The sequence below is a fragment of the Oncorhynchus kisutch genome, linkage group LG13 (assembly GCF_002021735.2).
Source record: "Oncorhynchus kisutch isolate 150728-3 linkage group LG13, Okis_V2, whole genome shotgun sequence".
Classification (NCBI taxonomy): Eukaryota; Metazoa; Chordata; class Actinopteri; order Salmoniformes; family Salmonidae; genus Oncorhynchus; species Oncorhynchus kisutch.
Genome location: NC_034186.2, coordinates 13,235,185 through 13,251,591, shown reverse-complemented (window position 1 = coordinate 13,251,591; position 16,407 = coordinate 13,235,185). Strand labels below are relative to the sequence as shown.

At 46.4% G+C, this 16,407-nt stretch overlaps 1 protein-coding gene across 2 annotated transcripts in view; it reads left to right on the top strand.

Moving 5' to 3' along the window:
• The first annotated feature begins 285 nt into the window (after window positions 1-285).
• The window catches only part of kank4 (KN motif and ankyrin repeat domains 4), a 174,459-nt gene continuing 158,337 nt past the window's right edge, over window positions 286-16,407 (top strand). Inside the window, exons 1-2 of one of the 2 annotated variants that reach the window (XM_031785604.1) lie at window positions 286-920; window positions 2,051-2,189. The gene's annotated coding sequence lies outside the window, so the exon portion shown is untranslated. Of the gene's footprint in view, window positions 921-1,721; window positions 2,190-16,407 lie in introns of those variants that run through there. The other variant, XM_031785603.1, reaches the window with a different exon arrangement.

Below are 16,407 nucleotides of genomic sequence, written 5' to 3'. Positions count from 1 at the left end.
CAATGTATTATTTTTTTGTATCATGCATGAACATTGTCTGGCTTTGTTGGTCTGAAAACAGTTGCTACATCAAAAATGTATACACCATAATTACATTATTTCCCCCAAAATATATCAATATAATTAAAAGATTGGAGAGTGATAATCAGAGATCTCTGATCGATGGCGATGATTCCAGGTCGAGATACACTCCAGTACAGGATTTTAGCCAGCAGGGGGAAACCTTGGACATTAATATAATATATCGTGCGCTTCCCTGAGAAATAGCCGTGCATCTAAATGTTGGAGCATATTTACCTTGTACCTTCCTTATGCAAATGCAATAATTAACGGTAAGACATCTATCATATTTGTACCCGTTTTTTTGCAGTGGTTTTCATGTAATGGAAAATGGCTGAAATGTATTCGCTATCTCAAATGCTTTATATAGGCTAAAGAGAATATTCTCTATCATTTGATGTAACGGTGTAACCTATATCCCATCCGTAGGGGGTGATCCGTATGCTATTGCATCCATTCAATAATCCGTGACTAACGTTATGTTTTTCTTTTCTATCTTGCACATGTATGTATCCCCATGAAGATCCATGCGTTCAGTTGACTTTCAGCCGATTATAAGGTTATTACTGGCGAGCGCCAAAATAAATGACAGGTGTATATTCTGGCGCCCTACTACAGATATCGAGGCCATTAGCACAAAACGGCTTGTGGATACTACCGAGCCACTGTATTTGTTAAAACAGAGCGGGTTAATGCATGCAGGGCATTGAGCTGCTGCTGCGGTTCCTTGCCTGGTCAGCAGCCCGACTTCTCGGTGGAGCTGAGCTTGGAGAATCCATTCTGATCGAGGCTGAGCGCGACGGAGTGATGTGATGCTCCACCTCCATAGCATACATGGGCTACTGCGGCCCCAAGCTCTGGTACGAAACCCTGAGAGATGACATTGTTGATGCGTTTATTTACCCAGTATGTAGTCTAGGTTACTGTAGCCTACATAACATTATTGGATATGTTGAATCAAATATAAAGGCATCAAGGCTATCAAGCAGATAGCACATGATGTCCCATGTTTTGTCATTACACGATTGTGCAATACACGTACCTCGATATGACAGTATTTCATCTAATGCATGATGTTGTATACTAAATATAGTTATTCTATGTATTCTATGGTTGTAGAGCTAGTCTGATAGTGGGCTAGGTATGCTATTGAAGGAGGTAGCCTGCCTGCCTGGCCTGCTGATTCCAGGTCAGGTCTATGGGTGGTATAGTAGCTAGAGGGGATCTTTAGGGGAAATGCATGGAGAGAGAGAGACAGGGATAGAGGGAGAGGGTAGTGCACTCCAAGAATGACAAGTATGTCCTGGAGCCGCAGAAATGAAGCCCCCAGTGCTGTTTTTTCTAATTACAGTGGGGCTTAGCATTACATCCCCCCTCCCCAGTCAAACACACACACACACCACACGCTACAGTGAGTGTGCAGTCATACTATCTCAGACAGTCAAACACACACACACACACGCTAGTGAGTGCGCAGTCATACTATCTCAGACATTAGGAGCCGTGCAGGCTACATGTTCAAACTGTCCCCTTGTTGTTCTGCTTTTTAAATCCCCCTCCTTGTTTTGCTTTTTAAATCCCCCTCCTTGTTTTGCTTTTTAAATCCCCCTTGTTGTTTTGCTTTTTAAATCCCCCTCCTTGTTTTGCTTTTTAAATCCCCCTTGTTATTTTGCTATTTAAATCTCCCTTGTTGTTTTGCTTTTTCATCAGTGGGTTTATTTTCCTCTTAAAGCCTTAAAGTCTTAAAGCAGCCATGCCAAATTGTCTCTCTTCAGTCCAGCTGCCTGCCCACACAGTGTGTGTGTGGGTGTGTGTGTGTGTGATCTGACCCCCAGCACTCTCATTGGACCAGTGCTGAGGAAAGTGGGTGTGTCCCCACCAGCTAGTCCGGCCCCCTCAGCACAGCAGTGCTGGTGTTGTAAAGTACTTTACCGTCCCGTATGTTCAGTCCTCTACACTCAACTCTATTGTTCCTGTTCCTCTGCTCCAGATGCTGAGTGAGAGATAGACATAGACACACGCTCACACACACACACACACACAGGACACTGACAGAGGACTGAGGCAGAAAACTGGACTTCCATCAACACCTCTGAAGAAGACTAAGAAAATAAGAGCCTTGCTTAGAGGTGAGAAGATATGACAGAGATTACGCTCTTTCTTCACTAATTTCCTTCTCTCAACTCTTTTCTTAACTCTGTGTGTTTTCTCAAGTGGGATTCTCTCTCATTCCTTCAGTCTTCTTTTCTCCTCTGTTTTGTTACCATCTCCAGTCCCCCCACTCTCCTTTCTTCCTGTCCTCCGATATCATGTTTTATTCTCTCCTCTGTTCCTTGGGGGTTTTCAGACTTTCAGAATGTGGTAATAGGATGCTGCACACACACACACACACACACACACACAGCGAGAGAGAGAGTATACACTCAGTGTAACCACTATGGTCTGTCTTCATGGGTCTATTAGAGCTTTTGACTGTCGCTGTATTCCATATTCTATTCCATTTGGCGGTTGGCCGTGCCATGTTTTAGTTTAAAGCTCTGTTGGGCTGGCTAATGTCCTACAGCTGGGGGTACACTCAGCCAACCAGCCTCATACAGCCAGGACAAGCATACAGGGGAATGGCGATGGATAGGGAGAAAGAGAGTGAGAAAGTGATGGAGAGAGAAAGTGAGAGACAGAAATGGATATCGAGAGATAGAGAGAGCATTGCACTAGGCTGGGCTTTAACTTGAGTGCATATTCGCTTGGCTGCTCTTTTACGGCCTGCATGTATGCACACAGCATTGCTCCTGACTCCTGCCTGGTTAGTGAGTCTGTGAGTGAGTGCATCGTCCATTGTTGGCTTCTCAGAGAGAGAACATTAAAGGCAAGGCGTTCACTTCTATCTGATCTCTGGGCTACCTTTCTGCCTAGCTGCCTCTGCTCTGTGGAGCCTGCCTGGAGCAGGGGGGGCTGGCGGAGTGGAGCAGGGGGGCTGGCAGAGTGGAGCAGGGGGGCTGGCAGAGTGGAGCAGGAGGGGCTGGCAGAGTGGAGCAGGGGGGCTGGCAGAGTGGGTCAGCGAGGGCTGGCAGAGTGGATCAGGGGGCTGGCCGAGTCGAGCAGGGGGGGGGCTGGCAGAGTGCATCAGGGGGGCTGGCAGAGTGGATCAGGGGGCTGGCAGAGTGGAGCAGGGGGGCTGGCTGAGTGGAGCAAGGGGGCTGGCAGAGTGGAGCAGGGGGGCTGGCAGAGTGGAGCAGCGAGGGCTGGCAGAGTGCATCAGGGGGGCTGGCAGAGTGGATCAGGGGGGCTGGCAGGGTGGATCAGGGGGGCTGGCAGAGTGGATCAGGGGGCTGGCCGAGTGGATCAGGGGGCTTGCAGAGTGGAGCAGGGGGGCTGGCTGAGTGGAGCAAGGGGGCTGGCAGAGTGGAGCAGGGGGGCTGGCAGAGTGGAGCAGCGAGGGCTGGCAGAGTGGATCAGGGGGCTGGCCGAGTCGAACAGGGGGGGGGCTGGCAGAGTGCATCAAGGGGGGCTGGCAGAGTGGATCAGGGGGGCTGGCAGGGTGGATCAGGGGGGCTGGCAGAGTGGATCAGGGGGCTGGCCGAGTGGATCAGGGGGCTGGCCGAGTCGAGCAGGGGGGGGGGGGCTGGCAGAGTGCATCGGGGGGCTGGCAGAGTGGATCAGGGGGCTGGCAGAGTGGATCAGGGGGGCTGGCAGAGTGGATCAGGGGGCTGGCAGAGTGGATCAGGGGGCTGGCAGAGTGGATCAGGGGGGCTGGCAGAGTGGAGCAGGGGGGCTGGCGGAGTGGAGCAGGGGGGCTGGCAGAGTGGAGCAGGGGGGCTGGCAGAGTGGAGCAGCGAGGGCTGGCAGAGTGGATCAGGGGGCTGGCCGAGTCGAGCAGGGGGGGGGGCTGGCAGAGTGCATCAGGGGGGCTGGCAGAGTGGATCAGGGGGGCTGGCAGGGTGGATCAGGGGGGCTGGCAGAGTGGATCAGGGGGCTGGCCGAGTGGATCAGGGGGCTGGCCGAGTGGATCAGGGGGGGAGCTGGCAGAGTGCATCAGGGGGGCTGGCAGAGTGGATCAGGGGGCTGGCAGAGTGGATCAGGGAGGCTGGCAGAGTGGATCAGGGGGCTGGCAGAGTGGATCAAGGGGCTGGCAGAGTGGATCAGGGGGGCTGGTAGAGTGGATCAGGGGGCTGGCCGAGTCGAGCAGGGGGGGGGCTGGCAGAGTGCATCAGGGGGGCTGGCAGAGTGGATCAGGGGGGGCTGGCAGAGTGGAGCAGGGGGGCTGGCAGAGTGGAGCAGGGGGGCTGGCAGAGTGGAGCAGGGGGGCTGGCAGAGTGGAGCAGGGGGGCTGGCAGGGTGGATCAGGGGGGCTGGCAGAGTGGATCAGGGGGGCTGGCAGAGTGGATCAGGGGGGGCTGGCAGAGTGGAGCAGGGGGGCTGGCAGAGTGGAGCAGGGGGGCTGGCAGAGTGGAGCAGGGGGGCTGGCAGAGTGGAGCAGGTGGGCTGGCAGAGTGGAGCAGGTGGGCTGGCAGAGTGGAGCAGGGGGGCTGGCAGAGTGGAGCAGGGGGGCTGGCAGAGTGGAGCAGGTGGGCTGGCAGAGTGGAGCAGGGGGGCTGGCAGAGTGGAGCAGGGGGGCTGGAAGAGTGGAGCAGGGAGACTGGTAGAGTGGAGCAGGGGATGGCAGAGAGTCTGCCTCTTTGGAGAGCCAGTGTGTGTACTGTTGTTCTTTCTGTATATGTGGTTATTTTGGTCCATGTGTGTGGTGTTTGTTTGTGTGTTTGTGTCTGTAGATCTGTTTATGTTTGGTCTTTATTCTGGTTTAGCTGTGTGTTTATGTGTTAGTGGGTTTTTCTTTGAGTTCACCAACAGGAGAGCTCTGTTAGTAGAACTCACTCCCCTCCCCAGGTAATGAGTGTGTTGTGTTGTTCGATTCTGCACAACATCACTTGGCTGCTACCCACCGTTGGCCAGTGCCCTAGTCATTGTGTGTGTGTGTTAGGGGGATTCCCTTTGAAGTAGAGAGTCATCTGAACTGAAGCTGAGCCACAGTGCTTGAGACTGTAAATAGGTTCAATGGTTTACAGTACAAGGAGGTTGAACACTTAAACACTACTGTGTGTGGGGGGTACTACCTGTTGGGAGAATGTACTTAGAAGTAGGGCTGGGCGGTATACCATATTTTACTATATACCAGTATTGATGCATGGGCCAGTTTAGGTTTTTACTTTACCTTCTATAATGGTATTTAATTGTTTGCTTTGTTAAATGTGACATGCAGTGTGTAACATCCATTTGTATAGTTTACACCGCTACTTGAGTCATTTCTCTCTGCTCTCTCTCTCCATGCGGCTTCCCACACCAACCTAGTCCCGCCCCCTGTCACTCAAGGAGAGCATTTGTTGTTGCTTGACTATGAGACACTTGTGTTCAGTCTACATGGTCAATGCAGCACATGCAACAATGTTGATGACAATGATGTTGTTCCCACTTTGCTTCTTAACATAAATCCACAAGCATTCTATAATTTGACCATTAGGTTGTGTTTCTTATCTGCAAACAGCTAGGTTGTCTTTTCTTAGCAATTTGTATTTTCTTGTTAGCTGCTAATGCTAATCACTAGTTAGCTGGCTACCTAGCTAGCTAATACATTTACTGAATTAGAGCAAACACATGTAGCTAACTAATACAGCCTGATACCAGCGCTGGTGGAGGCTTAAATCACCATGTTGTTTGTGCAACAGTCTTCTTAAGCAAAGAGGAGTATGCGAAGCACGAATACGTTGGCTACATGAAGAAACATTTAATGTAGCCAAAGATTATAGGGTCCACTAGCAAACAATGACCATCACTTTGGTTCCTACCCTGTCACAATAACTCTACCCTGGAATTTTCATTCATTGTCATGTAATTCAACGTGCCCATTTATTATTTGTATTCTAACCATATAATTAGAATAAACATTCTATTTCCATGATTCCAACAGCTCACCAAAGTGTATGGATCTAAATCGCAAGTCAAATTGCAACTGCAACATTTGATTAAAAATAAGGCCTAGGTTGTTTTGCCCATATCGTGCAGCCCTATGTGGCAGTGTGGAAATGATCTCAAATGAGGGCAGGAAATGCAGAAATTGATGGAAATGCAGAAAATTATTTTAGGTTGAAGTTGAACTGAACAGTATAAAACAATCACTTAGAATATATGTGTTGCCACTGTAGGGTCACACACTCTAGTGACAAAACGTAAAATACCTTCAAATACAATCTTCTTTTTTTTAATACTGTGATATGATATTTTGGCCATATGGCCCAGCCTATGTTGTAAAGAATGGGTGGTTAAGTGTGTGTAGTATATGTGCTCTCCATTTACTCTGTATGGTGTGTCCCTATCTTCTTAACTTAGAGTACCAGTCAAATGTTTGGACATACCTACTCATCCAAGAGTTTTTCATTATTTTGACAATTTTCTACATTGTAGAATAATAGTGAAGACATCAAACCAAGAAATAACACATATGGAATCATGTAGTAACCAAATAAGTGTTAAAGAAATCAAAATATATTTAATATTTTAGATTCTCAAAGTAGCCACCCCTTGCCTTGATGACAGCTTTGCACAGTCTTGGCATTGCAGTCTTGGCATTCACAGTCTTGAAGGAGTTCCCACAAATGCTGAGCACTTGTTGGCTGCTATTCCTTCACTCTACAGTCCAACTCATCCCAAACCATCTCAATTGGGTTGAGGTCGGTGATTGTGGAGGCCAGATCATCTGATGCAGCACTCCATCACTCTCCTTCTTGGTCAAATAGCCCTTACACAGCCTGGAGGTGTGTTGGGTCATTTTCCTGTTGAAAAACAAATCATATTCCCACTAAGCACAAACAAGATGGGATGGCGTATCACTGCAGAATGCTGTAATAGCCATGCTAGTGAAGTGTGCCTTGAATTCTAAATAAATCACAGACAGTGTCACCAGCAAAGCAACCCCACACCATCACACCTCCTTCTCCATGCTTCATGGTTGGAACCACACATGCAGAGTTCATCCGTTCACCTACTTTGCGTCTCACAAAAACACGGCAGTTGGAACCAAAAATCTCACATTGGCCTCCAGACCAAGGAATCGATTTCCACCGTTCTAATGTCCATTGCTCGTGTTTCTTGGCCCAAGCAAGTCTCTTCTTCTGATTGGTGTCCTTTAGTAGTAGTTTCTTTACAGCAATTTGACCATGAAGACCTGATTCACAGTCTCCTCTGAACAGTTGATGTTGAGAAATGTCTGTTACTTGAGCTCTGTGAAGCATTTATTTGAGCTGCAATTTCTGGGGCTAGTGACTTTTCCTTGGCGTCCTCATCAACAACAAACTAACATGGTCCAAGCACACCAAGACAGCCGTGAAGAGGGCACGACAACACATATTCCCCTCAGGAGACTGAAAAGATTTGGCATGGGTCCTCAGATCCTCAAAAGATTTTACAGCTGCACCATCGAGAGCATCCTGACGGTTTGCATGGCAACTGCTCGGCCTCTGACCGCAAAGCACTACAGAGGGTAGTGCATACGGCCCAGTCCATCACCGGGGCAAAGCTTCCTGCCATCCAGGACCTCTATACCAGGCGGTGTAAGAGGAAGTCCCTAAAAATCGTCAAAGACTCCAGCCACCCTAGTCATAGACTGTTCTCTCTATTACCGTACGGCAAGCGGTACCGGAGCACCAAGTCTAGGTCCAAGAGGCTTCTTAACAGCTTCTACCCCCAAGCCATAAGACTCCTGAACAGCTAATCAAATGGCTACACAGACTATATGCATCTCCCCCCATGCTGCTACTACTCTCTGTTATTATCTATGCATAGCCACTTTAACAACCCTACCTGCATGTACATAAGTATCTCAATTACCTTGACACCGGTGCCCCCGCACATTGACTCTGTACCAGAACCCCCTGTATAGAGCCCCGCTATTGTTATTTACTGCTGCTCTTTAATGATATGTTTTCTTATCTCTTACTTGTTAACTTTTTTCAGTTCTTAAAACTGCATAATTGGTTAAGGGCTTGTAAGTAAGCATTTCACTGTAAGGTGTAAAACATATCAAAATATAGTTTATATATTAGATTCTTCAAGGTAGCCATCCTTTGCCTATATTGTTACCTGTTGTATTTGGCGAATGTGAAAAATAAAATTTGATTTGATTTTTAATGAACTTATCCTCTGCAGCAGAGGTAACTCTGGGTCTTCCTTTCCTGTGGTGGTCCTCATGAGAGCCAGTTTCATCACAGTGCTTGATGGTTTTTGCGACTGCACTTGAAGAAACTTTCAAAGTTCTTGAAATGTTCCTGATTGACTGACCTTCATGTTTTAAAGTAATGATGGACTGTCGTTTCTCTTTGCTTATTTGAGCTGTTCTTGTCATAATATGGACTTGGTCTTTTACCAAATAGGGCTATCTTCTGTATAGCACCCCTACCTTGTCAGAAAACAACTGATTGGCTCAAATGCATTAAGTAGGAAAGAAATTGCACTATTTAACTTTTAACAAGGCACACCTGTTAATTGCTAGTTGAGACAATGCCAAAAATGTGCAAAGCTGTCATCTAGGCAAAGGATGGCTACTTTGAAGAATCTAATATACAAACTATATTTTGATTTGTTTTACACTTTTTTTGGTTAGTACATGATTCCATATGTGTTATTTCATAGTTTTGATGTCTTCACTATTATTCTACAATGTCGAAAATAGTTTATAAAATACAGAAAACCCCTGGAATTAACAGGTGTGTCCAAACCTTGGACTGGTACTGTATATACTTTTCTTTAAAAAAAGATTTTACCACATTTGAAGTATTTTGGAGATTGTGATCAAGCCTTTCAGTTTAGTATCATTCAACCCTTCCTCGATCCACAGTTGTTCTCAACTTTATTCTGGGGTTTAATCCCCTTTGCCCTTCATGCCCCAAATGGGTCACTTTGTCATGTCAGCAGGCTGACCTGGTCATGGAGGTATAGGAAGGGCTTAGTAAAGTAATAATGAGGCGTTTATACACGGCCCAACCTGGAGCTGTGTACATTACTGAACACAGAGCTGCACAGAGCTCCCAGAGTGCTTTTAATCAACCAAACATATTCCAAGCATTCTAGCCATACACACACTGCATGGAATAACAGGCCTAGCCTACACATACATGAATCTGTGGAGATACTGACTCATGGTGCCTTTGTGAACCCTGTAAAAGCCAATACTGTGCCTTCGGAAAGTATTCTGACCCCTTGACTTTTTCCACATTTTTTACATTACAGCCCTACTCTAAAATATATATATTTTTTACATCCTCACCAATCGACACACAATACCCCATAATGACAAAGCTAAAACATTTTTCAGAAATGTTTGCAAAACCCCCCCCAATAATACCTTATTTACATAAGTATTCAGACCCTTTGCTATGAGACTCGAAATTGAGCTCCGGTGCATCATGTTTCCATTGATCATACTTGAGATGTTTCTACAACTTGATTGGAGTCCACCTGTGGTAAATTCAATTGATTGGACATGATTTGGAAAGGCACACACCTGTCTACATAAGGTCCCACAGTTGACAGTGCATGTCAGAGCAAAAATCAAGCGATGGGGTCGAAGGAATTGCCCGTAGAGCTCCGAGACAGGATTGTGTCGAGACACCGATCTGGGGAAGGGTACCAAAAAATGTCTGCAGAATTTAAGGTCCCCAAGAACACAGTGGTCTCCATCATTCTTAAATGGAAGAAGTTTGGGACCACCAAGATTTTTCCTGAAGCTGGCCACCCGGCCAAACTGTGCAATCGGGCTTGGTCAGAGAGGTCACCAAGAAACCGACACAGCTCTGACAGAGCTTCAGAGTTCCTCTGTGGAGATGGGAGAAACTTCCAGAAGGACAACCATCTCTGCAAAACCCCACCAATCAGGCCTTTATGGTAGAGTGGCCAGACGGAAGCCACTCCTCAGTAAAAGGCACATGACAGCCGACTTTCGAGTTTTCCAAAAGGCACCGAAGGACTCTCAGACCACGAGGAACAAGATTCTATGGTCTGATGAAACCAAGATTGAACTCTTTGGTCTGAATGCCAAGAGTCAGGTCTGGAGGAAATCTGGCACCATCCCTTCGATGATGCATTGTGGTGGCAGCATCATGCTTTGTGGATGTTTTTCAGAGGCAGGGACTTGGAGTCTAGTCAGGATCGAGGCAAAGATGAACAGAGCCAAGTACAGAGAGATTCTTGATGAAAGCCTGCTCCAGAGTGCTCAGGACCTCATACTGGGGTCCTGGTCACTTTTAAATAGTGTTTACATATTGCATCACCCATTTCATATGTAAATGCTATATTGCATTCTATACTACACCACTGACTGTTAAACAGCCATCTCCAGCACATCAGAGGCTGCTGCCTTTAGACATCACTGGCCACTTTAAGGAAATTAAACACTAGCCTCTTTAATAATGTCTCCGTATCTTGCATTACTCATCTCACATGTGTAAACTGTACTCTATACTATTCTACGGTATCTTAGTCACTTTAATTGTGTGTAAATATCGCATCACCCATCTCATATGTATATACTGTACTCTATACTATGTATACATATGTATATACTGTACTCTATACTATGTATGCATATATATGTACTGTACTCTACTATGTATACATATGTATGTACTGTACTCTATACTATGTATACATATGTATGTACTGTACTCTATACTATGTATACATATGTATATACTGTACTCTATACTATGTATACATATGTATGTACTGTACTCTATACTATGTATACATATGTATGTACTGTACTCTATACTATGTATACATATGTATATACTGTACTCTATACTATGCCACTGTAACTTAGTCCAATGCCACTCTGACATACTGTACATATATATATATATATATTCTTAATCCATTCCTTACTTAGATTTGCGTGTATTTTGGGTATATGTTGTGAAACTGTTAATGTCACTTATTAGATATTACTGCACGGTTGAAGCTAGAAGCACAAGCCTTTTTCTTTACCCGCAATAACATCTGCTAAACACATGTATGTGACCAATAACATTAGATTTGATGATTTCATTTGAGGAGTGGCTTCGGGACAAGTCTCTGAATGTCCTTGAGTGGCCCAGCCAGAGCCCAGACTTGAACCTGATCGAACATCTCTGGAGAGACCAGGAAATAGCTGTGCAGCAACGCTCCCCATCCAAACTGACAGAGCTTAAGATGATCTGCAGAGAGGAATGGGAGAAACTACCCAAAGACAGATGTGCCAAGATTGTAGCATCATACACAGGAAGACTTGATCGCAGGCACTGTAGATTTCTCAGGCCTGGTTGGGGAGATGCATGGGACCTGTGTGAACTCTGTATAAGGCTGTAGCTTACACAGGCCTGGTTGGGGAGATGCATGGGGCCTGTGTGAACTCTGTATAAGGCTGTAGCTTACACAGGCCTGGTTGGGGAGATGCATGGGGCCTGTGTGAACTCTGTATAAGGCTGTAGCTTACACAGGCCTGGTTGGGGAGCTACAGCTACAGCTGTTTTATAGACCGATTAAAAAGAGGGGTAAAGTGCTGTTTTATAGACCGATTAAAAAGAGGGGTAAAGTGCTGTTTTATAGACCGATTAAAAAGAGGGGTAAAGTGCTGTTTTATAGACCGATTAAAAAGAGGGGCAAAGTGCTGTTTTATAGACCGATTAAAAAGAGGGGCAAAGTGCTGTTTTATAGACCGATTAAAAAGAGGGGCAAAGTGCTGTTTTATTGACCGATTAAAAAGAGGGGCAAAGTGCTGTTTTATTGACCGATTAAAAAGAGGGGCAAAGTGCTGTTGAATAGACCGATTAAAAAGAGGGGCAAAGTGCTGTTTTATTGACCGATTAAAAAGAGGGGCAAAGTGCTGTTTTATTGACCGATTAAAAAGAGGGGCAAAGTGCTGTTTTATTGACCGATTAAAAAGAGGGGCAAAGTGCTGTTTTATAGACCGATTAAAAAGAGGGGCAAAGTGCTGTTTTATTGACCGATTAAAAAGAGGGGCAAAGTGCTGTTTTATAGACCGATTAAAAAGAGGGGCAAAGTGCTGTTTTATAGACCGATTAAAAAGAGGGGCAAAGTGCTGTTGAATAGACCGATTAAAAAGAGGGGCAAAGTGCTGTTTTATAGACCGACTTTCCTCAATTCGCACAAAGTCCTTCAAATCGCAGTGCTGCCTCGGGCTCTTTGCGTGTCTTGACCACGGAAATCCCAGGTCGTGCGGGCCGGGCACAATGCACAAAGCTCAAGGCGTGCTTTCCTCGGGTATGTATTTAGCAAGCGGGATATCACATCACTCCCAACAGACACAAACAAAAAGTCGTACATAAATGTGTAGCAGCCTATACACCTAAACATTAGCGATCTGATATGCTGTAATGCATGGAAACAATACTATGTTTTAGTCTGATCAACTGTAGGCTACTAACAGCAGCAGCTGCATAGTCTAGCCTCCTATGTGCCCTGTCCCCCTGGCCCCCTGGCCCCCTGTCCCCCTGGCCCCCTGTCCCCCTGTCCCCCTGTCCCCCTGGCCCCCTGTCCCCCTGTCCCCCTGGCCCCCTGTCCCCCTGGCCCCCTGTCCCCCTGTCCCCCTGGCCCCCTGTCCCCCTGGCCCCCTGTCCCCCTGGCCCCCTGTCCCCCTGGCCCCCTGGCCCCCTGTCCCCCTGGCCCCCTGTCCCCCTGGCCCCCTGGCCCCCTGTCCCCCTGGCCCCCTGTCCCCCTGTCCCCCTGTCCCCCTGTCCCCCTGTCCCCCTGGCCCCCTGTCCCCCTGGCCCCCTGGCCCCCTGTCCCCCTGGCCCCCTGTCCCCCTGTCCCCCTGGCCCCCTGTCCCCCTGGCCCCCTGTCCCCCTGGCCCCCTGTCCCCCTGTCCCCCTGTCCCCCTGGCCCCCTGTCCCCCTGGCCCCCTGTCCCCCTGGCCCCCTGGCCCCTGTCCCCCTGGCCCCCTGTCCCCCTGGCCCCCTGTCCCCCTGGCCCCCTGGCCCCCTGGCCCCCTGTCCCCCTGGCCCCCTGTCCCCCTGGCCCCCTGTCCAGGGTAAATAAATGTTATATCTGTATTTTTTTTGTGCGTGAAAGGGAATGGTTTATATTCAAACTTGGGCTGACGAGGCTACCTAGACTTTTTCAATATAACACTATTAACTTGAATGAATCAATAAAACAATAGCTGACATAGACTGTGGGTAAATGTTTAATTAGCCCTACAGTTGCACAGGGCAGGATTACATTATACAAACCTGCATAAAGCAAGCTCAGCCCTGTGAGTTTTATTGTCCAATGATGTTGCTTTCTCTGTGTCTGAATAGGAACCCCCCCCCCAGTCTTTCTTTAAAATATAATTCATATGAACAAGTACAAGGTTGCTGCAGTTTGAATATATAGTTGAAGTCGGAAGTTTACATACACCTTTTAACCAAATACATTTAAAATCAGTTTTTCACTGATTCCCTGTCTTAGGTCAGTTAGGATCACCACTTTATTTTAAGAATGTGAAATGTCAGAATAATACTAGAGAGAATGATTTATTTCAGCTTTTATTTCTTTCATCACATTCCCAGTGGGTCAGATGTTTATATACTGTACACTCAATTAGTATTTGGTAGCATTGCCTTTAAATTGTTTAACTTGGGTCAAACGTTTCGGGTAGCCTTGCACAAGCTTCCCACAATAAGTTGGGTGAATTTTGGCCCATTCCTCCTGACAGAGCTAGTGTAACTGAGTCAGGTTTGTAGGCCTCCTTGCTCACACACACTTTTTCAGTTCTGCCCACAAATTTCTATAGGATTGAGGTCAGGGCATTGTGATAGCCACTCCAATACTGTCACGAACCTCGCTGAAGAGGGTGCCTCTTCCTGTTCGGGCGGGGCTCGGCGGTCATCGTCACCGGCCTATTAGCTGCCATCGATTCTTTTTCCGTTTGTGTTGGTTATTGGTTAATTGGGTACACCTGTTTTGTATTAGGGTTTGTTTGTAGGGTATTTAAGGGCACTAGGCCTGCTGGGTATTTTGTGCTTGTTAATTGTTACTCTGTGTTTGATGGTGTATTTGCTTTTTGTATCTTTATTTATCCGGTCTTTTTTGTCCTGTTGTTTTGGACTGGCAACTTATTGGCGTCATTGTTTTGGTTGCACCGGTGAATAAAACGACAGAACCCTGCTCTCTGCGCCTGATTCCACCCACCACTCATAGTTATTCGTAACAAATACCTTGACTTTGTTGTCAAAGTTGTCCTTTTGTTGTAATTTTGCCACAACTATGGAAGTATGCTAGGGGTCATTGTCCATTTGGAAGACCCATTTGCGACCAAGCTTTAACTTCCTGACTGATGTCTTGAGATGTTGCTTCAATATATCCATCTAATTTTCCTGCCTCATGATGCTATCTATTTTGTGAAGTGCACCAGTCCCTCCTGCAGCAAAGCACCTCCACAACATGATGCTGCCACCCCCGTGCTTCACGGTTGGGATGGTATTCTTCGGCTTGCAATCCTCCTCCATTTTCATCCAATCATAACGATGGTCATTATGGCCAAACAGTTCTATTTTTGTTTCATCAGACCAGAGGACAGTTCTTCAAAAAGTACAATCTTTGTCCCCATGTGCAGTTGCAAACCATAATCTGTCTTTTTGGAGCAGTGGCTTCTTCCTTGCTGAGTGGCCTTTCAGGTTATGTCAATATAGGACTCATTTTACTGTGGATATAGATCGTTTTGTACCTGTTTCCTCCAGCAGCTTCACAAGGTCCTTTGCTGTTGTTCTTGGATTGATTTGCACTTTTCCCACCAAAGTACATTCATCTCTAGGAGTTAGAACGCGTCTCCTTCCTGAGTGGTATGACTGCTGCGTGGTCTCATGGTGTTTATACTTGCGTACTGTTTGTACAGATGAACGTAGTACCTTCAGGCGTTTGGAAATTGCTCCCAAGGATGAACCAGACTTGTGGAGGTCTACAATTTTTTTTCTGAGGTCTTGGCAGATTTCTTTTAATTTTCCCATAATGTCAAGCAAAGAGGCACTGAGTTTGAAGGTAGGCCTTGAAATACATCCACAGGTACACCTCCAATTGACTCAAATTATGTCAATTAGCCTATCAGAAGCTTCTAAAGCCATGACATCATTTTCTGTAATTTTCCGAGCTGTTTAAAGGCACAGTCAACTTAGTGTATGTAAACTTCTGACTCTCTGGAATTCTGATAGAGTGAATTATAAGTGAAATAATCTGTTTGTAAACTATTTTTGGAAAAAAGACTAAATATAACTGTTGTTCCCACTAAATATAACTGTAGCTCCCACTAAATATAACTGTAGCTCCCACTAAATGTATCTGTAGCTCCCACTAAGTATAACTGTGGCTCCCACTAAATATAACTGTAACGACCACCTAGTATAACTGTATCGCCCACTAAGTAACTATAGCTCCCTCTAAGTATAACTTTAGCTCCCACTAAATATAACTGTAGCTCCCACTGGAACTTACACTGAGTGTACAACACATTAAGAACACCTTCCTAATATTGAGTTGGGGCATGGACTCTACAAGGTGTCAAAAGCGTTCCACAGGGATGCTGGCCCATGTTGACTCCAATGCTTACCACAGTTGTGTCAAGTTGGCTGGATGTCCTGTGGGTGGTGAACCATTCTTGATACACACAGGAAACTGTTGAGCTTGAAAAACCCAGCAGCATTGCAGTTCTTGACACAAACCGGTGTGCCTGGCACCTACTACCATACCCCATTCAAAGGAACTTAAGTCTATTGTTTTTCCCATTCACCCTCTGAAAGGCACACATACACAACCCATGTCTCAATTGTCTCAAGGCTTGAAAATCTTTCTTTAACCTGTTTCCTCCCCTTCATCTACACTGGGTGAAGTGGATAAAACAAGTGACATCAATAAGGGATCATAGCTTTGACCTGGTTTCACCTGGTCAGTCTATGTCATGGAATGTTATGTATACTCAGTATATATAAACATGTAGCATGGTGTGTGTGTGCGTGCGTGCGTGTGTATAAGTATCACTGTGAGTCATGCAGAGTGCTGTGTTGTTCTGGGGATTTAACATTGTTTTAGCTTCACAGGGTGTCTAGAGAAAAGCAGATCTTCTCTCCTTTCACTTAATAGGGCTAAGGAGATTTAGTGCCTCTTAATGCCAGCTTGACTCATCTCGTCTCGGGGGGAGGGAGGGAGGGAGGCAGGCAGGGGAGAAGGCAGGCAGGGAGGGAGGATGGAAGGAAGAGAGAGAGAGAGAGAGAGAGAGCATCGATCACAACTAAGACTGAACAAATGCCTTGGGATAGTACTAGGTTAGTA